Consider the following 21,789-nt stretch of genomic DNA (forward strand, 5'->3'; position numbering starts at 1 on the left):
ATTCAACATAGTTTTGGAAGTTATAACCACAGCAATCAGAGAAGAAAAGGAAATAAAAGGAATCCAAATCGGAAAAGAAGAAGTAAAGCTGTCACTGTTTGCAGATGATATGGTACTATACACAGAGAATCCTAAAGATGCTACCAGAAAACTACTAGAGCTAATCAATGAATTTCGTAAAGTAGCAGGATACAAAATTAATACACAGAAATCTGTGGCATTCCTATACACCAATGATGAAAATCTGCAACTGAAATCAAGAAAACACTCCCATTTACCATTGCAACAAAAAGAATAAAATATCTAGGAATAAACCTACCTAAGTAGACAAAAGACCTGTATGCAGAATATTATAAGGCACTGTTCAAAGAAATTAAAGATGATACAAATAGATGGAGAGATATACCATGTTCTTGGATTGGAAGAATCAACATTGTGAAAATGATTCTACTACCCAAAGCAATCTACTGATTCAATGCAATCCCTATCAAACTACCACTGGAATTTTTCACAGAACTGAAACAAAAAATTTCACAATTTGTATGGAAACACAAAAGAGCCTGAATAGCAAAAGCAATCTTGAGAACGAAAAATGCAGCTGGAGGAATCAGGCTCCCTGACTTCAGGCTATACTACAAAGCTACAGCAATCAAGACAGTATGGTACTGGCACAAAAACAGAAATATAGATCAATGGAACAGGATAAAAAGCCCAGAGACAAACTCACGCACATATGTTCACCTTATGTTTGATAAAGGAGGCAGGAATGTACAGTGGAGAAAGGACAGCCTCTTCAATAAGTGGTGCTTGGAAAACTGGACAGGTACATGTAAAAGTATGAGATTAGAACCCTCCCTATCACCATACACAAAAATAAGCTCAAAATGGATTAAAGACCTAAATGTAAGGCCAGAAACAATCAAACTCTTAGAGGAAAACAGGAAGAACAGTCTATGATATAAATCACAGCAAAATCTTTTGTGACCCCCCTCCTAGAGAAATGGAAATAAAAACAAAAATAAACAAATGGGGCCTAATGATACTTCAAAGCTTTTGCACAGCAAAGGAAACCATAAACAAGACCAAAAGACAACCCTCAGTAAGGGAGAAAATATTTGCAAAAGAAGCAACTGACAAAGGATTAATCTCCAAAATTTATAAGCAGCGCATGCAGCTCAATTACAAAAAAAACAAAAACCCAATCCAAAAATGGGCAGAAGACCTAAATAGACATTTCTCCAAAGAAATGTCTATATACAGATTGCCAACAAACACATGAAAGAATGCTCAACATCATTAATCATTAGAGAACTGCAAATCAAAACTACAATGAGATATCATCTCACACTGGTCAGAATGGACATCATCAAAAAATCTAGAAACAATAAACGCTGGAGAGGGTGTGGAGAAAAGGGAACCCGCTTGCACTGCTGGTGGGAATATGAATTGGTACAGCCACTATGGAGAACAGTATGGAGGTTCCTTAAAAAAAGTACAAATAGAACTACCATATGACCCAGCAATCCCACTACTGGGCATATACCCTGAGAAAACCATAATTCAAAAGGAGTCATGTACCAAAATGTTCATTGCAGCTCTATTTACAATAGCCAGGAGATGGAAACAACCTAAGTGTCCATCATCGGATGAATGGAGAAAGAAGATGTGGCACATATATACAATGGAATATTACTCAGCCATAAAAAGAAAGGAAATTGAGTTATTTGTAGTGAGGTGGATGGACCTAGAGACTGTCATACAGAGTGAAGTAAATCAGAAAGAGTAAGACAAATGCCATATGCTAACCCATATATATGGAATCTAAAAAAAATGTCATGAAGAACCTAGGGGTAAGACGGAAATAAAGATACAGACCTACTAGAGAATGGACTTGAGGATATGGGGAGGGGGAAGGGTAAGCTGTGACAAACTGAGAGAGTGGCATGGACATATATACACTGCCAAACGTAAAATAGATGGCCAGTGGGAAGCAGCCGCATAGGACAGGGAAGATCAGCTCGGTGCTTTGTGACCACCTGGATGGGTGGGATAGGAAGCGGGGGAGGGAGGAAGACGCAAGAGAGAGGAGATATGGGAACATATGTATATGTATAACTGATTCATTTTGTTATAAAGCATAAACTAACACACCATTGTAGGGCAATTATACTCCAATAAAGATGTAAAAAAAAAAAAAACTACTGCATATAGGCTATTTTGAAATTCCTGTAATTAACATCATTCCCCAAACTCAGTTTTGTAAGACAGATTCCAGATTCCCGTTGAAGTTTAAAACCATGTTGTCTAACACCTTAACTCCTCTATTCTATTTCTTCTTTTTCTTTCTGTTTCTTCTATTGGCTTTCTAAAACATTGTATAAGGAAATTATGTTATTAGGTTTTGTAACATGGGCTCCCTCTGTTGACCGTGTAGCAATAAACAGCAACTGTTTCACATCCAGCAGAAATAATTGCTTTGCATCTTTACAGTAATTCTTTTTGTTTGTTTGTTTTTAGGAAAATCAGATGTCTTTCCCCCTAAATTACAAAAATTTATAAAGTATTCAAGTGCATATATGACCCAGTTATTGGGTCATTTAAGTTTTTATTTATTTAATTATATTTTATACAGCAGGTTCTTTTTAGTTATCTGTTTTATACATATTAGTGTATATTATGTCAAATCCAATATCCCAATTCATCCCACCACTACCCCTCCCCACTTTCCCAGTGTCCATACATTTGTTCTCTACGTCTGTGTCTCTATTTCTGCCTTGCAAACTGGTTCATCTGTACCATTTTTCTAGATACCACATATATATGTTATATACGATACTTGTTTTCCCCTTTCTGACTTATTTCACTCTGTATGACAGTCTCTAGGTCCACCCAGGTCTCCACAAATGACCCAATTTCACTCCTTTTAATGGCTGAGTAATATTCCATTGTATATATGTACCACATCTTCTATATCCATTCATCTGTCGCTGGGCATTTAGGTTGCTTCCATGACCTGGCTATTGTAAATAGTGCTGCAATGAACACTGGGGTGCATGTGTCTTTTTGAATTATGGTTTTCTCAAGGTATATGCCCAGTAGTGGGATTGCTGGATCATATGGTAATTCTATTTATAGTTTTTTAAGGAACCTCCATACTGTTCTCCATAGTGGCTGTATCAATTTACATTCCCACCAACAGTGCAAGAGGGTTCCCTTTTCTCCACACCCTCGCCAGCATTTGTTGTTTGTAGATTTTCAGATGATGCCCATTCTAACAGGTGTGAGTTGATACTTTATTGTAATTTTGATTTGCATTTCTCTAGTAATTAGTGACGTTGAGCAGCTTTTGATGTGCCTCTTGGCCATCTGTATGTCTTCTTTGGAGAAATGTCTATTTAGGTCTTCTGCCCATTTTTGGATTGGGTTGTTTGTTTTTTTAATACTGAGCTGCATGAGCTGTTTATATATTTTGGAGATTAATGCTTTGTCCATTGATTCGTTTGCAAATATTTTCTCCCATTCTGAGGATTTTCTTTTTGTCTTGTTTATGGTTTCCTTTGTTATGAAAAAGCTTTTAAGTTTCATTAGGTCCCATTTGTTTATTTTTGTTTTTATTTCTATTACTATGGGAGGTGGGTCAAAAAAGATCTTTCTGTGATTTATGTCAAAGAGTGTTCTTCCTATGTTTTCCTCTAAGAGTTTTATAGTGTCTGGCCTTACATTTAGGTCTTTAATCCATTTTGAGTTTATTTTTGTGTATGGTGTTAAGGAGTGTTCTAATTTCATTCTTTTACATGTAGCTGTCCAGTTTTCCTAGCACCACTTATTGAAGAGACTGTCTTTTCTCCACTGTATATCAGTGTCTCCTTTGTCATAAATTAGTTGACCATAGTTGTGTGGGTTTATCTCTGGGCTTTCTCTCCTGTCCCATTGATTGATATTTCTGTTTTTGTGCCAGTATCATATTGTCTTGATGACTGTAGCTTTGTAGTATAGTCTGAAGTCAGGGAGTCTGATTCCTCCAGCTCCATTTCTTCCCTCAAGATTGTTTTGGCAATTTGGGGTCTTTTGTGTCTCCATACAAATTTTAAGATTTTTTTGTTCTAGTTCTGTGAAAACTGCCACTGGTAATTTGAAAGCGATTGCATTGAATCTGCAGATTGCTTTGGGTAGTATAGTCATTTTCACAGTATGGATTCTTCCAATCCAAGAACATGATATATCTCACCATCTGTTTGTGTCATCTTTGATTTCTTTCATCAGTGTCTTATGAGTACAGGTCTTCTACCTCCTTAGGTAGGTTTATTCCCAGGTATTTTTTCTTTTTGTTGCAATGGTGAATGGGATTGTTTCCTTAATTTCTCTTTCTGATCTTTCATTGTTAGTGTATAAGAATGCAAGAGATTTCTGTGCATTAATTTTGTATCGTACAACTTTACCAAATTTATTGATTAGCTCTAGTAGTTTTCTGGTAGCATCTTTAGGATTATCTATGTATAGTATGATTGTCATCTGCAAACAGTGACACTTCCACTTCTTTTCCAATGTGTAGTCCTTTTATTCCTTTTCTTCTCTGATTGCCGTGGCTAAGACTGCAAAACTATGTTGCATAAGAGTGGTGAGAGCGGACATCCTTCTCCTGTTCCTGATCTTTGAGGAAATGCTTTCAGTTTTTCACCATTGAGAATGATGTTTGCTCTGGGTTTGTCGTATACAACCTTTATTACGTTGATGTAGATTCCCTCTATGCCCACATTCTGGGGAGTTTTTATCATAAATTGGTGTTGAAATTTGTCAGATCTTTTTCTGCATTTATTCAGTTGATCATATGGTTTTTATTCTTCAATTTGTTAATATGGTGTATCACATTGATTGATTTGCATATATTGAAGAATCCATGCATCCCTGGCATAAATCCCACTTGATCATGGTGTATGATCCTTTGAATGTGTTGTTGGATTCTATTTGCTAATTTTTTTGAGGTTTTTTGCACCTATATTCATCAGTGATATTGGTCTGTAATTTTCTTTACTTGTAGTAAATTTGTCTCGTTTTCATATCAAAGTGATAGTGGCCTCATAGAATGAGTTAGGGAGTGCTCCTCCCTCTGCAATTTTATGGAAGAGTTTGAGAAGGATGGGTGTTAGCTCTTCTCTAAATGTTTGATAGAACTCACCTGTGAAGGCATTTGGTCTGCACTTTTGTTTATTGGAAGATTTTAAATCACAGTTTCAATTTCATTGCTTGTGATTGGTCTGTTCATATTTTCTGTTTCTTCCTGGTTCAGTCTTGGAGGGTTATACTTTTCTAAGAATTTGTCCATTTCTTCCAGGTTGTCCATTTTATTGGCATAGAGTTGCTTGTTGTAGCCTCTTAGGATGCTTTGTATTTCTGCAGTGTCTGTTGTAACTGCTCCTTTTTCATTTCTAATTTTATTGATTTGAGTCCTCTCCCTCTTTTTCTTGATGAGCCTGGCTAAAGGTTTATCAATTTTGTTTATCTTCTCAAAGAACCAGCTTTTACTTTTATTGATCTTTGCTATAGTTTTCTTTGTTACTATGTCATTTATTTCTGCTCTGATCTTTATGATTTCTTTCCTTCTACTGACTTTGCGTTTTCTTACTTCTTTCTATAGTTGCTTTAGGTATAAGATTAGATTATTTATTTGAGGTTTTTCTTGTTTCTTGAAGTAGGACTGTATTGCTATAAACTTCTCTCTTAGAACTGCTTTTACTGCATCCCATAGGTTTTGGATTGTTGTGTTTTCATTGTCATTTGTCCCTAGGTATTTTTTAATTTCCTCTTTGATTTCTTCAGTGATCTCTTGGTTATTTAGTCATATACTGTTTAGCCTCCATGTGTTTGTGCTTTTTATGTTTTTTCCCCCTATAATTTATTTCTGATCTCATAGTGTTGTGGTCGGAAAAGATGCTTGGTATGATTTCAATTTTCTTAAATTTACCGAGGTTTGTTTTGTGACCCAAGATATGAACTATCCTGGAGAATGTTCCATGTGCACTTGAGAAGAAAATGTAATCTATTGATTTGGGGTGGAATGTCCTATAAATATCAATTAAATCTGTCTGGTCTATTGTGTCATTTAAAGCTTGTATTTCCTTATTTTCCATCTGGATGATCTGTCTTTTGGTGTAAGTGGGGTGTTAAAGTTACCCACTGTTATTGTGTTACTGTCGGTTTCCCCTTTTATGGCTGTTAGCATTTGCCTTATGTATTGAGGGGCTCCTATGTTGTGTGCATAAATATTTATAATTGTTATATCTTCTTCTTGGATTGATCCCTTGATCATTATGTAGTATCCTTCCTTATCTCTTATAACAGTCTTTATTTTAAAGTCTATTTTATCTGATATGAGTATTGCTACTCCAGCTTTCTTGTGATTTCCTTTTGCATGGAATATCTTTTTCCATCCCATCACTTTCAGTCTGTATGTGTCTCTGTGAAGTGGGTTTCTTGTAGGCAACATATATACGGGTCTTGTTTTTGTATCCATTCAGCGAACCTGTGTATTTTGGTTGTAGCATTTAATCTATTCACATTTAAGGTAATTATTGATATGTACGTTCCTATGACCATTTTCTTTATTGTTTTGAGTTTGTTTTTGTAGTTCCTTTTCTTCTCTTGTGTTTCCCACTTAGAGAAGTTCCTTTAGCATTTGTTTTAGAGCTGGTTTGGTGGTGCTGAATTCTCTTAGCTTTTGCTTGTCTGTAAAGGTTTTAATTTCTCCATCAAATCTGAATGAGATCCTTGCCAGGTCGAGTAAGCTTGGTTGTAAGTTCTTCCCTTTCATCACTTTAAATATATCATGCCACTCCCTTCTGGCTTGTAGCATTTCTGCTAAGAAATCAGCTGTTAACCTTATGGGAGTTCCCTTGTATGTTATTTGTTATTTTTCCCTTGTTGCTTTTAATAATTTTTCTTTGTTTTTAATTTTTGTCAATTTGATTACTATGTGTCTCAGCATGTTTCTCCTTGGGTTTATCCCACCTGGGACTCTCTGTGCTTCCTGGACTTGGATGGCTATTTCCTTTTCCATGTTAGGGAAGTTTTCGACTATAATCTCTTCAAATACTTTCTTGGGTCCTTTCTCTGTCTCTTCTCCTTCTGGGACCCCAATAGGACGAATGTTGGTGTATTTAATTTTGTCCCAGAGGTCTCTTAGGCTGTCTTCATTTCTCTTCATTCTTTTTTCTTTATTCTGTTCCATGGCAGTGAATTCCACCATTCTGTCTTCCGGGTCACTTATCCGTTTTTCTGTCTCAGTTATTCTGCTATTGATTTCTTCCAGTGTATTTTTCATTTCAGTTATTATATTGTTCTTCTCTGTTTGTTTGTTCTTTAATTCTTCTAGGTGTTTGTTCTCTAATTATTCTAGGTCTTTGTTAAATATTTCTTGCATCTTCTCGATCTTTGCCTCCATTCTTTTCCAAAGTCCTGGATCATCTTCACTATCATTATTCTGAATTCTTTTTCTGGAATGTTGCCTATCTCCACTTCATTTAATTGTTTTTCTGGGGTTTTATCTTGTTCCTTCATCTGGTACATAGACCTCTGCCTTTACATGCTGTCTATCTTTCTGTGAATGTGGTTTTCTTTTCATAGGCTACAGGATTGTAGTTCTTCTTGCTTCTGCTGTCTGCCCTCTGGTGGATGAGGCTCTCTAAGAGGCTTGTGCAGGCTTCTAGATGGGAGGGACTGGTGGTAGGTAGAGCTGGGTGTTGCTCTGGTGGTCAGAGCACAGTAAAACTTTAATCCACTCGTCTGCTGATATGTGGGGCTGAGTTCCCTTCCTGTTGGTTGTTTGGCCTGAGGCAACCCAGCCCTGGAGCCTACAGGCCCTTTGGCTGGTCTAATGGCAGACTCTGGGAGGGCTCACACCAAGGAGTATTTCCCAGAACTTGTTCTGCCAGTGTCCTTGTTCCTGTGGTGAGCCACAGCTGCCCCCGCCCCCCGCCTCTGCAGGAGACCCTCCAACACTAGCAGGTAGGTCTGGTTCAGTCTCCTATGGGGTCACTGCTCCTTCCCCCTGGGTCCTGAAGCATTGTGTGTGCCCTCCAAGAGTGGGGTCTCTGTTTCCCCCAGCCCTGTTGAAGTTCTGCAATCAAATCCCAGTAGCCTTCAAAGTTTGATTCTCTGGGAATTCCCCCTCTCATTGCCAGACCCCCATGTTGGGAAGCCTGACGTGGGGCTCAGAACCTTCACTCCAGTGGGTGGACTTCTGTGGTATAATTGTTCTCCAGTTTGTGAGTCACCCGTCCAGCAGTTATGAGATTTGATTTTATTGTGATTGCACCCCTCCTACCATATCATTATGACTTCTCCTTTGTATTTGGATGTGGAGTATCTTTTTTGTTGAGTTCCAGTGTCTTCCTGTCAATGATTGTTCAACAGTTAGTTGTGATTCCGGTGCTCTCTCAATAGGGAGTAAACGCACATCCTTCTACTCTGCCATCTTGAACGAATCCAGGGTTGTTTAAGTTTTAACCAAAGAAATATTTTCATACTTGCACTCATTGTTTTCACTGCCATTGTTCCACTTTTTCATCAAAGAGCCATTTACACTTATTAAGCCGGACAGCTATTTGAATTTCTTTTTTTTTTTTTTTTTTTTTTTTTTTTTTTTTTTTTTTTTGCAGTGCGCGGGCCTCTCACTGTCGTGGCCTCTCCCGTTGCAGAGCACAGGCTCCGGACGCGCAGGCTCAGTGGCCATGGCTCACGGGCCCAGCCGCTCCGCGGCATGTGGGATCCTCCCGGACCGGGGCACGAACCCGTGTCCCCTGCATCGGCAGGCAGACTCTCAACCACTGCGCCACCAGGGAAGCCCTGAATTTCTTTTTTTTAAAAAAAAGATATATATATATTTTAAATTAATTAAATAACTTATTTATTTTTGGCTGCACTGGGTCTTCATTGCTGCACAAGTGCTTCTCATTGTGGTGGCTTCTCCTGTTGTGGAGCATGGGCTTTAGGCGTGTGGGCTTCGGTAGTTGCTGCATGCAGGCTTCAGTTGTGGCTCATGGTCTCTAGAGCGCAGGCTCAGTAGAGGGCCCATGGGCTTAGTCGCTCTGCAGCATGAGGGATCTTCCCAGACCAGGGATCAAATCATGTCCCCTGCATCAGCAGGTGAATTCTTAACCATTGTGCTACCAGGAAAGTCCCAGCTATTTGAATTTCATAATAGAATTATCTAGACTTTCATTTCCTATTATGCCCATAGTCATACAAATGAACTTTATTATTATCACTTATCAGTAATAATCACTCATTAAGAAAGTCATTTCTATACAACTCCCAGATCGACTAAGTCCAGCAGCTCCAAATACCTGGCAGAGGCTGCAGTGAGAGATGCACCATGTGGGCTGTCCCTATAGGACTATAGACAGAGTTATTTAACAAATACCCAATGGCACTTGCTCTGAACCAGCTCTGTGCTTAGGAGACAGATTATAACATAGACCCTGATTCCAAGATTCCCTTGGTCTAGGGAGGGAGATATTTGATATCTGAAAGATACCTCTACCTTGCAGCAGAACTTAAGTGTAATTACAGTGGTACAACATGCCATAAAAGCAGAAGGAGATATTAATTATGATTTAGAAAATTCAGGCAGACATCTTAGAGAGGATACCATTTGGCCTGAAAAGGACATAAGCTCTGTGATGGCAGAGTTATTTTTCTGTTTTGTTCACTGTTATATCCTAAGTTCCTACAACTGTGACTGGTACATAGTAAATGCTTAATAAATAGCTATTGAATGAATGGGTTGATCTTGAAATCAATAAGAATTTTAATGACAAAAAAAGCAAGGAAAAAGAATTTCCCTTTTGAAAAGGCTTATCTTCAAAACCATGATTATTACCTTTTGTTTACTCTTGACTCTCCTTTATCTTTAGGATAAAATACTGTCTCCTGTCCTCTTCTCCAGAGTCGTATCCATGTATACCATTCCAAGCCATTAGGGCCTGCAGACATCTGATGTGGAACTGGACATCCTGTATTTCATGTATCTGTCTGAGAAATAAAAAATACAAAATATATTATGGTATGAATTATTCATGTCCCAGCTAACATAAAATATAATGTAAGTTATAAAATGAACATACTGATTCTGTGTATATGTGTTTCAAATTGAAATCAATTCAGTTTCAAGTAATAGAAAATCCAATTCAAATCGGCTTAACCTAGTGAAAAGATTTATTGGCAAATGTAACTAGAAGTCGAACAATAGGGTGGACTCCAGGGCAGTTCAGTCAGGGCTTTTCCTCAGTTGCTCTTCAGTTGTCTCATCTCTGACCTCCATGCATGTAGCCTGTAATCCTTTCTTGCTCACATGCAGAAGGAGAGAACATTGCTTCTCAAAACTACTGAATAAAAGTCTCAAACTACAGTTTCTGTAGCCAGAAACTGCCAGATTTGACTGATTTATACCTGATTTACCAGAACAAATCACTGTGTCAAGGGGTTTAAGATTAATCTACTTGGCTTCTGTCAGTCAGAGTCACCTCTAGAGCTGGGATTGGAGTTAACCACACAAGGAGGAAGAATTAGCTCCCAGAGGAAAATATGAGTATGATTAGGAAGAGGAGAGGGAAGGTAGATGCTGAATAGGCAACTAATGAACCTCTAACGTGTTACCTTTTTGATTGGTAAGTATGTATCAACTATTACTAGTATTTTTGTTGAGGTCAACTGGAATTTCTGCTGGTTGTAAAACTACAAACAGGTCTGAGCTTTCTTTTATCATTGCCCCATCACATATTCAGCTCTCTCTCCTCAGGAACCCCCTTTTGCCCAGAAAACTCTTATTGACCTTTAAGAACTACTCTTCCTTGGAAAGGTTTCTCTGACTCTCAATCTGGTTAGGCACTGACACAAGGCTCTCATGGCCCTTGGTTTTCCTCCAGGGCAGCACTTGACATACTGAGATGTGTTTGTTTGTTTCTATGTCTGGCTCTCCCACAGGCAGGGTTCTCCTCAGGGATAGTGTTGTCAGATGCTTTGGCTGCAAATAAGAGAAACCTAATGAAAACTGACTTAAACCATAAGAGAATTTATTATTTCTCAAAATAGAAAGTCTTTGGGTAGGGCAGGCTCCAGGATTGGTTGATATAGTGGTTCAATGGTATCATCAAGAACCCATGCTCTTTCCCTCTCTCTGCCATCTTCAGTGTTAACTTCATCCTCAGGCTGCTAACAGGATGGTTAAAAAGTTTCAGGCATCACATAATCCAGAGAAAGAAGAACTTTCTATTTCTTCAGAATAAGGAAACATCCCAGAGACTTCCCTGGTGGTCCAGTGGTAAAGAATCTGCCTTCCAATGCAGGAGACATGGGTTCAATCCCTAGTCAGGGAACTAAGATCCCACATGCCATGGGGCGACTAAGCCTGCATGCCACAACTACTGAGCTCCTGTGCCTCAGCTAGAGAGCCTGCATGCCGCAAGCAAACTACAGAGCCCACGCGCTCTGGAGCCTGTGCACCACAGCTAGAGAAGAGAAAACCCACATGCCACACTAGAGAGAAGCCTGTGCTCCAAAACGAAAGATCCCACATGACTCAACAAAGATCCCACGTGCCACAGCTAAGACCCGACACAGCCAAAAAAAAATTTTTTTAATTAAAAATAAATAAATAAACAAATATTTAAAAAAAAACTTAAAATAAAGAAAGGAAACATATCCCAGACTTGCCCTCATCTTCTCAGCCACCCCTAAATCAGTCACTGAGAAGGGAAGTAATGTTATCACAAAGAGTTTAAGCTAATCATCCAACGCAGGGTGGAAATTGGTAAATGTTTATGTTAATTACTACAGTAAGGTCTTGCTGTCACTCCTCATCTCCTGAACTCTGATACTCTATGGCTCTGTGCATCTGTCTTTGTGACTCCATTTTCCACCCCAGCCCAAATCTCACCAACATGGTCATACCCTAGACCCTATCCTTACCAATAAATACACCCCTCCATAATTTCACTTTCAAGCATCTCAATCTCTGACTGACTATATTTCCAGCTCATTTTCTTTAATACTCTAACTCCAGCAATCTTTCAGTCCCACTTACATTCCACTGATGACTGACATATTCCACTGATGTTCCTACCACCTTTTCACTGTCCCTCACCCCTTTCATGTCCTCATTTCCCTCCCTACCCAGCTTAAATTTCATGGTCCATGATTATAATCACTCCCTTGCATATTCTATCAACTCCCTTGCCCCACTTCATTTCATGATACATTTTTGGTAAGGCTACAACCATGCCCATACCCAACTCAGCTTATTCTGTGCATCAAGGCCTTTAAGTGTGGCTGGAGAAAAGAACACAACAAAGTCAACCAGCCCTACTCTACTCTTAATAGGTTATTACTGCTGAACAGTAAAGCTGCTCAGCAATCACAATACATTTCACTAGTCTGTTTTGTCTTTCATTCTCGTAGATGATCTTCCATCTCTTAAAACCTCCAACACCTTTCGTGTGCTCAATTTTAGCTGCCTACTCTGCTGCTTATTTTATTGAGAAAGAGCAAAGGTGACTAGAAGAGAACTTCCTTAGATTTCTACCACCACATCTAGCCACCCAGCTGCATCTGTGCCCATAACCTCTGCTTTCTCTGTAAATGTGGATTCACAGTCTATAAAACTAGTGAGCCCATCCCTCTTCTTGTGCCATAGGTCCCATACCTTCTCATTAACTCAAGGATATTGCCCCAGCAATTCTCCAATTTTCTATCCAGCATCACCAATATTTTTATTTTCTACTAAGTCAGTGGTTCTCAGCCACAGGTGATTTTGCCCATTTCCTTCCCTCCATCTCTCAGGGAACATTTGGCAATGCATAGAGACCCTTATGGTTATCACAACTGGGGAGATGGGGGGATGTTACTGGCATCAAGTGGATAGAATGTCAGGGATGTTATACTTAGAATCTTACAATGTAAAAGACAGCCCTCCACAACAAAAAATTATTCAGCCCAAAATGTCAGTAGTGCCAAAGTTGAGAAACCCTAAACTAGAACATTCCTATAAGCACACACACAAATGCTGATATTTCTCCCATATTAAACTCCTATCCCTGTCGTAACTCCATATCCCCTTCCAACTTCAACCCTATTTGCTGCTTTACTGAGAGAGCCCTCAAAAGTCTTATCTAATCTCACTGTGTCTCTTCTTTTCCTCTAAATCTCACTTAAACTTTCCAGTCTGGCTATGCCCCCAACATTCCATAGGAATTTCTCGTCAAGGTCACCAATGACCTCCATATTGTTAAGCCCAACAGTCAATTCTCAGCAGCACATAACTGAGTTGATCACTCCCTTTCTCAGAAACATTGCCTTCTTTTGATTCTTAAAATCTACCCTCTCCTAGTTTTCTTTCTAATTTTAATAATTCTTCCTCAGTCTTCTATTCTGGTTTCTTATGTCCTGACCTCTAAATCTTGGAGTGCCCAGAGCTCAGTTCTTGGCTGTTTTTCTTGTATACACTCCCTTTGTGACTTCATGTAGCTTCAAATAACCATCTACATGCTGATGAATCCCAAATTTTTATCTCTAGCCTGGACCTGTCCCCTGAACTCCAGACCCATACAATCCAATTGCTTACTCATCATCTCCACCTGAATATTTAATATACATGTCCAAACTAAGCTCCAGATCTTTCCCTTAAAACCTGCTTCTTCCTCAGTCTTATTCACCAAAGTAAATTAAAATTCCACCTTTACATTTCCTTAGAGTTAAACCTTGGTGTCATCCTTGACTCCACTCTTTCACACCTCAATTTGATCCATCAGCAAACTTTACAAGCTCTTCCTTTAAAATACAGTATATTCAGAATCAGTACCTCTACTGCTATCATCCTGATCCTAGTCACCATCATCTCTCCCCTACAATACCACCTAAATGGTTTCCCTACCTCCACCCTTCTCCTTCTTCAGTCTATTATCAACACAGCAACCAGAATAAAATTGTGACATCATAAAGCAGATCATAACACTTCTTGGTTCAAAAACCATCCAATGGCTACCCATCTCTCTCAGAATAAGAGTCAAAATTCTTATAATACTTAATCTTTCCCAGTTACACTGACCCTTTTGCTGTTTTTGGATCACGCCAAGCATACTTCAGACTCAGGCCCTTTGTACTTGCTCTTTCCTCTACCTAGAATGCTCTCCTTTTTGTGAAAATGCAAGGTCTTTGCTCAAATATCACCTTCCTAGAGGGGCCTTTCCTGATCTTGCTATCTCATTGATACTTCCTGCCCCCCTTCTCTTCTTTAGTTTTCTTCCTGACTCTCATCACCTTCCAAAATACTATATATTTTACATATTTATTTGTCTGTCTCTCCCTAATAGAACCTAAGCTCCATGAAGGAATGTCTGTTTTGTTTACTGTTGTATCCCCAGTGCCTAGAACAAAGCCTCAAACATAGTATCTTCTCCATACTTATTTGTAGAAAGAATGAGCCAACCCCAGTGACCACTGCTGGGAGGGACTGTTTCTGACTCTAATCCGAATCCCTGGTGACCAGTAGAGGCAACAACAGGAACTAGTAAAATAAATAACTCTTCGTTGTTGTTTTAAACAGTTGTGCATGTCACGTGTTTCAGTGTTTCATTATTGTTTTAAACAGTTGTGCCTGTCATGTGTTTCAGATCTCTCTGGGCACTTCTTCCCAGATTCCCTGGTATCTGGGGAGCTCTCTATTTCCTCTCTCCTCTTCCTGGAGCTTTCACCCCATGACTCTGTACCTCAGCCAAGCCCTGGGCATATATGACACCATCACTTCTTTGGGCTCCATTTCTGGAACCACCTGAATTTTCCACCTAATTTTGGGTTTTTAACATCCTTATTAAACTGATTTCTCCTTCAGGGCAAAGATGATATTTGACTTTTTTATGTCCCTAATACTTAGGATAGGGCCCAGAACATACTAGGCCTTCTATAAATGGTACTTGGACTAAACTTTTGCCTATTTCTACTTTATTTACTGCCATTTTATAGACCTCATTCTCTCCATACTACCACACAGCCACAATACCTTAGTAAATTTTTTAGTAAACATGTCTCAGTGGTGTTGTGATTAAGAGCAAAAACTTTGGAATCCAATAGACTGAGTCCTGGCTCTGTAATTTACTGGTTATTTAATTGGGGCAAGATCCTTAACCTTTGTAGCTTCTCTTTCTCTACTGGTAAAATGGAAATAATGCCACAGAAAGTTATGGTGAAGGTTAAACTCAATATTGTATACTAAGCCCTAGCACTCTGGAGCATAATAGCTCAATTAATGATAACACTAATGTTCTCTAGCCAAAGATAATAATAATAATACAAATATGAGTATCTTGAGGGTCAGGGTCTATATTTCTAGCATCTAGAGCATATAGACCTTGTGAGGGAAGGAAATGATGAGAGATGGGGCTGGTGATGCCAGTTGGGGCCACATTATGAAGGGTTAAGCCTTTATTCCTTAGACAATGAAGAATAATCAGAGTTATATACACCTTAAAGCAAAGAGCAAGTTAAAGATGGTATTTGTGAGTACCAAATGAGGAAGGCCAGGAGAGCTGCATGGGTCCATGTTAACAACTCACTGAACTTTATGGTGACTGACAACAGTAATGCACTCAGGCTATGGTTACATGATGTCAGCCTTCAGATGAAAATAGAAAACTTCAGTCAAACATCTGGTTGTTTAGTCTACCCAACATCAAAGACCTGGCTGTTCTGAAACTTTCAGATGTTTGGCTGAATGGTTCAGTTTTCATCTTCATCTAAGGGGTCTGGTAGACACAATCACTATGATTTTTGTCAGCTTTAGGCTTGAGAGGTTTTTTTTTTAATTATAAAAACATTTTTATTGCAACATAAAAGGAATTTTTTAAAAAGGAAAACAAAACCTTCCTAATTCTACCTTGCTAAAACAACTGGTTCTATTTTCGTATATTCCTTTTATAGCATATAAAGTTTACATTGCTTACCCACAGTGAACATATGTTTGTATTTTCTTTGCACTTAGTGTTTATTATAATATTTAACTGTTAATGTAATCCACGTTGGAAAATAATTACTATACAATATTAGCATCTCAAACTAGACATCTACTGAATTTTAACATCTTGACATTGTTAGAAATTTTCATTGCCTTTAATTTTTCATTAAAATTAATAACATTTTTGTTGATTAAATTTTTCCCCTAAAAAATTTCATAGGATAATCAGTTAAAGGTCAAAGTATTTTTATGACTCAATATAGATTTCTATATTCCAAAGGAATTATATTAATTTATGTTGATAACAGTAATGAATGAGGGGGACCTTCAAGATGGCAGAGGAGTGAGACATGGAGATCACCTTCCTCTCCACAAAGACATCAGAAATACATCTACTTGTGGAACAACTCCTACAGAACACCTACTGAACACTGGCAGAAGACCTCAGACTTCCCAAAAGGCAAGAAACTCCCCTCGTACCTGGCAAGGGCAAAAGAAAAAAGAAAAAACAGAGACAAAAGAATAGGGACAGGACCTGCACCTCAGGGAGGGAGCTGTGAAGGAGGAAGAGTTTCCACCCACTAGGAAGCCCCTTCACTGGTGGAGACGGGGGTGGGTGGGGGCGGCGGGGGGGAAGCTTCGGAGCCACGGAGGAGAGCACAGCAACGGAGATGCAGAGGGCAAAGCAAAGAGATTCCGCCACAGAGGATCGGTGCCAACCAGCACTCACTGGCCGGAGAGGCTTGCCTGCTCACGCGCCGAGACAGGTGGGGGCTGGGGGCTGAGGCTCAGGCTTCGGAGGACAGATCCCAGGGAGAGGACTGGGGTTGGCTGCGTGAACACAGCCTGAAGGGGGCTGGTGCACCACAGTTAGCCGAGAGGGAGTACGGGAAAATGTCTGGACCTGCCTAAGAGGCAAGAGACCATTGTTTCCGGGTAAACGAGGAGAGGGGATTCAGAGCACCACTTAAACGAGCTCCAGAGACAGGCACGAGCTGCAGCTATCAGCACGGACACCAGAGATGGGTATGAAATGCTAAGGCTGCTGCTGTAGCCACCAAGAAGCCTGTGTGCAAGCACAGGTCACTATCCACACCTCCCCTCCCAGGAGCCTGTGCAGCCCACCACTGCAGGTCCCATGATCCAGGGACATGGATCATGGGAAGAATACATGGCATGCCTCAGGCTGTTGTAACGTCATGTTGGTCTCTGCCACCGCAGGCTCACTCTGCATTCCGTACCCCTCCCTCCACCCGGCCTGAGTGAGCCAGAGCCCCCGAATCAGCTGATACTTTAACCCCATCCTGTCTGAGCAAAGGACAGACATCCTCAGGTGACCTACACACAGAGATGGGGTCAAATCCAAAGCTGAACCCCAGGAGCTGTGCGAACAAAGAAGATAAAGAGAAATCTCTCCCAGCAGCCTCAGGAGCAGCGGATTAAATCTCCACAATCACCTTGATGTGCCCTGCATCTCTGGAATACCTGTATAGACAACGAATCATCCCAAAACTGACGCGGTGGACTTTGAGAGCAACTGTAGACTTGGGGTTTGCTTTCTGTGTTTAATTTTTTTCTGGTTTTATGTTTATCTTAATTTAGTATTTAGAGCTTATTATCACTGGTAGATTTCTTTATTGATTTGGTTGCTCTCTTCCTTTTTTTTAATATATATATTTTTTCCTTTTTCTCTTTTGGTGAGTTTGTATGTGTATGCTTCTTTATGTGATTTTGTCTGTATAGCTTTGCTTTTACCATTTGTCCTAGGGTTCTATCTGTCTGGTTTTTTTTGTTTTGTTTTCTGGTAGGGGGTTTAGTATAGTTTTTAGCGCTTGTTATCATTGGTGGATTTGTTTTTTGGTTTCATTGCTCTCTTCTTTCTTTCTTTCTTAAATTACTTTTTAATTTTTTTATTTTTAATAATTAAAAATTTTTTTATTTTATTAACATTATTTTATTTTTTCTTTCTTTCTTTCTTTTTTCCTCCCTTTTCTCTTGAGCTGTGTGGCTGACAGAATCTTGGTGGTCCAGCCAGGTGTCAGGCCTGAGCCTCTGAGGTGGGAGAGCCGAGTTCAGGACATTGGTCCACCAGAGACCTCCCGGCTCCACGTAACATCAAATTGTGAAAGCTTTCCCAGAGATCTCCATCTCAATGCTAAGACCCAACTCCACTCAATGACCAGCAAGCTACAGTGCTGGATGCCCCATGACAAACAACTAGCAAGACAGGAACACAACCCCACCCATTAGCAGAGAGGCTGCCTAAAATCATAATAAGGTCAGAGACATTCCAAAACACCACCAGACGTGGTCCTGCCCACCAGAAAGACAAGATCCAGCCTCATCGACCAGAACACAGGCACCAGTCCCCTCCACCGGGAAGCCTACACAACCCACTGAACAAGCCTTACCCACTGGGGACAGACACCAAAAACAATGAGAACTACAAACCTGCAGCCTGCGAAAAAGAGACCCCAAACACAGTAAGTTAAGCAAAATGAGAAGACAGAGAAATATGCAGCAGATGAAGGAGAAAGGTAATGACCAGACCAAAACTTCAAACAAATGAAGAGGAGATAGGCAGCCTACCTGAAAAAGAATTCAGAGTAGCGATGGTGAGGGTGGTCCAAAATCTTGGAAATAGAATGGAGAAAATACAAGAAACATTTAGGCAGGACTTAGAAGAACGAAACAGCAAACAAACTGCGATGAACAACACAATAAATGAAGTTAAAAATTATCTGGAAAGAATCAATAGCAGAGTAACTGAGGCAGAAGAACGGATAAATGACCTGGAAGATAAAATAGTGGAAATAACTATGACAGAACAGAATAAAGAAAAAAGAATGAAGAGAATTGAGGAAGGTCTCAGAGACCTCTGGGACAACATTAAATGCACCAACATTTGACTTATGGGGGTCCCAGAGGAAGAAGAGAAAAAAAAGGTACTAGAAAATATTTGAGGAGATTATAGTTGAAAACTTCCTAATATGAGAAAGGAAATAGTCAATCAGGTCCAGGAAGCACAGAGTCCCATGCAGGATAAATCCAAGGAGAAAGGTGCCAAGACACATATTAATCAAACTATCAAAAACTGAACACAGAGAAAGAATAATGAAAGCAACAAGGGAAAAGCAACAAATAACACACAAGGGAATCCCCAAGAGGTTGACAGCTGGTCTTTCGGTGGAGACTCTGCAGGCCAGAGGGGAGTGGCAGGACATATTTAAAGTGATGAAGGAGAAAAACCTACAACCAACATTACTCTACCCAGCAAGGATCTCCTTCAGATTCGACAGAAAAATTAAAACCTTTACAGACAAGCAAAAGCTAAGAGAATTCAGCACCACCAAACCAGCTTTACAATAAATGCTAAAGGGGCTTATCTAGTCAGGAGACACACGAGAAGGAAAAGACCTACAATAAAAAACCCAAAACATTAAGAAAATGGTAATAGGAACATACATATAGATAACTACCTTAAATGTAAATGGATTAAATGCTCCAACCAGGAGACATAGACTGGCTGAATGGATACAAAAATAAGACCTATGTATATGCTGTCTACAAGACACTCACTTTACACCTGGGGACACATGCAGACTGAAAGTGAGGGGATGGAAAAAGATATACCATGCAAATGGAAATCAAAGGAAAGTTGGAGTAGCAATTCTCATATCAGAAAAAATAGACTTTAACATAAAGACTACCATGAGAGACAAGGAAGGACACTACATGATGGTCAAGGGATCAGTCCCAGAAGAAGATATAACAATTGTAAATATTTATGCACCCAACATAGGAGCACCTCAATACATAAGGCAAAAACTAACAGTCATAAAAGGGGAAATCGACAGAAACACATTCATAGTAGGGGACTTTGACACTCCACTTTCACCAATGGACAGATCATCCAAAATGAGAATAAATAAGGAAACACAAACTTTACGTGATACATTAAACAAGATGGACTTAACTGCTATTTATAGGACGTTCCATCCAAAAATAACAGAATACACATTTTTCTCAAGTGCTCATGGAACATTCTCCAGGATAGATCATATCTTGGGTCACAAATCAAGCCTTGGTAAATGTAAGAAAATTGAAATTGTATCAAGTATCTTTTCCAACCACAACGCTATGAGATTAGATATCAATTACAGGAAAAGATCCATAAAAAATACAAACACATGGAGGCTAAACAATACACTACTTAATAATGAAGTGATCACTGAAGAAATCAAAGAGGAAATCAAAAAATACCTAGAAATACATGACAATGGAGACACGACGACCCAAAACCTATGTGATGCAGCAAAAGCAGTTCTAAGAGGGAAGTTTATAGCAATACAATCCTACCTTAAGAAACAGGAAACATCTCGAATAAACAACCTAACGTTGCACCTAAAGCAATTAGAGAAAGAAGAACAAAAAAGCCCCAAAGTTAGCAGAAGGAAAGAAATAATAAAGATCAGATCAGAAATAAATGAAAGAAATGAAGGAAATGATAGCAAAGATCAATAAAACTAAAAGCTGGTTCTTTGAAAGATAAATAAAATTGATAAACCTTTAGCCAGACTCATCAAAAAAAAAAAAGGGAGAAGACTCAAATCAATAGAATTAGAGATGAAAAAGGAGAAGTAACAACTGACAATGCAGAAATACAAAAGGTCTTGAGAGATTACTACAAACAACTCTATGCCAATAAAATGGACAACCTGGAAGAAATGGACAAATTCTTAGAAAGGCACAACCTGCCAAGACTGAATCAGGAAGAAATAGAAAATATGAACAGACCAATCACAAGCACTGAAATTGAAACTGTGATTAAAAATCTTCCAACAAACAAAAGCCCAGGACCAAATGGCTTCACAGGCGAATTCTATCAAACATTTAGAGAAGAGCTAACACCTATCCTTCTCAAATATTTCCCAAAAAAGGCAGAGGGAGGAACACTCCCAAACTCATTCTATGAGGCCACCATAACCCTGATGCCATAACCAGACAAAGATGTCACAAAGAAAGAAAACTACAGGCCAATATCACTGATGAACATAGATGCAAAAATCCTCAACAAAATACTAGCAAACAGAATCCAACAGCACATTAAAAGGATCATACACCATGATCAAGTGGGGTTTAATCCAGGAATGCAAGGATTCTTCAATATACACCAATCAATCAACGTGATACACCATATTAACAAACTGAAGGAGAAAAACCATATGATCATCTCAATAGAGGCAGAGAAAGCTTTCAACAAAATTCAACACCCATTTATGATAAAAACCCTGCAGAAAGTAGGCATAGATGGAACTTTCCTCAACATAATAAAGGCCATATATGACAAATCCACAGCCAACATCGTCCTCAATGGTCATCCTCATTTTCATCGTCTTCAGTGAAAAATTGAAAGCATTTCCACCAAAATCAGGAACAAGACAAGGTTGCCCACTCTCACCACTCTTATTCAACATAGTTTTGGAAGTTTTAGCCACAGCAATCAGAGAAGAAAAGGAATCCAAATCGGAAAAGAAGAAGTGAAACTGTCACTGTTTGCAGATGACATGATACTATACATAGAGAATCCTAAAGATGCTACAAGAGAATTACTAGAGCTAATCAATGAATTTCATAAAGTAGCAGGATACAAAATTAAGGCACAGAAACCTAGCATTCCTATACACTAATGATGAAAAATCTGAAAGTGAATATAAGAAAACACTCCCGTTTACCATTGCAACAAAAAGAACAAAATATCTAAGAATAAACCTACCTAAGGAGACAAA

This window comes from Phocoena phocoena, chromosome 1 (genome assembly GCF_963924675.1).
Source record: "Phocoena phocoena chromosome 1, mPhoPho1.1, whole genome shotgun sequence".
NCBI lineage: Eukaryota > Metazoa > Chordata > Mammalia > Artiodactyla > Phocoenidae > Phocoena > Phocoena phocoena.